The sequence below is a fragment of the Eurypyga helias genome, unplaced genomic scaffold (assembly GCF_000690775.1).
Source record: "Eurypyga helias isolate BGI_N326 unplaced genomic scaffold, ASM69077v1 scaffold39839, whole genome shotgun sequence".
Lineage (NCBI taxonomy): Eukaryota > Metazoa > Chordata > Aves > Eurypygiformes > Eurypygidae > Eurypyga > Eurypyga helias.
The window spans coordinates 9032-10043 of record NW_010274643.1 but is presented as its reverse complement, the minus strand read 5'-3'; positions in this window follow the sequence as shown (position 1 = coordinate 10043).

Below are 1012 nucleotides of genomic sequence, written 5' to 3'. Positions count from 1 at the left end.
TTTGAGAAGTTAAAAAAAAAAAAAATCAAGAGCGCCTGAACAGCACCGGACTAAGGACATCTGCATCTATTTTCTGCCCTCCTTCTTGGATAGTTTAAAAGATCCTCCCCGCCCTCAACTTCAGAGTTTATTAAGAGCTGGGGATGCGGGCTCCCCCAATTATATCACCCTTTCACAAGGACAAAGGAGAGTGTAAACAGTAACATGACTGGTCTGAGCAATGTACTCTGAGAGGCACATGCACTAAAAACACTCCAAACGTTTACCATTTACGTGTACCATCTCTTCAGTCCTTTAAATTCCTAAAGCATTTCTCAAGGTCTACTATGCTTCGTTCAGCATGTGCTGAAACACCTTAACATCAAGTTTGCCTTTTATTTATGCTGAAAAAAAAAAAAACACCAGCAGAGGTGACGAGGGGATTAGGAATTGTGCGGACGAGGCACACTGCTGTAGATATTTTATGTTTTAGGAAAATAGCAACCCAATTTTTTTTTTTTTAATTACCCATTGTAAGAGTAGGTAAAACATCTATCAGAAGAAGGGATTTATATTATCTGGGTTCTGTTGCAGCAAACAAGTACCGCAGCTTTCATTCACCGATTGTCAAAAACTTTCCAATGTGCCCACTGCAATGCGGATGCCAACCAACGAATCAAAGGCATTCAGCAACTAGACAAAGAGGGTCTGATGCCAACCTCGGTGCCACTGGCAACCATTATTGGCATCAAGCACATTGTCTGCCTTTTTTTTTTTCCCCTCTCCTGGCACTCGACAAACAAAATGGCGGTTCTTGTAGCAACGGGAACGCAGCGTAAGCGCTGCACTGAATCAAATGCCATCAAATGATTTTACGGACCGAGATGCGTTTCACACCTAAACGACAGATACTCTCTGATGCCTGACAGAAAAAGTGAAATAAAACAAAATAAGAGCAGTTCTGTCCGTAGAAACAACATGCATGATACTTTCAAGGGTTGGGCTTTTCAAAAACTCGGGGGGGGGGGGAGGG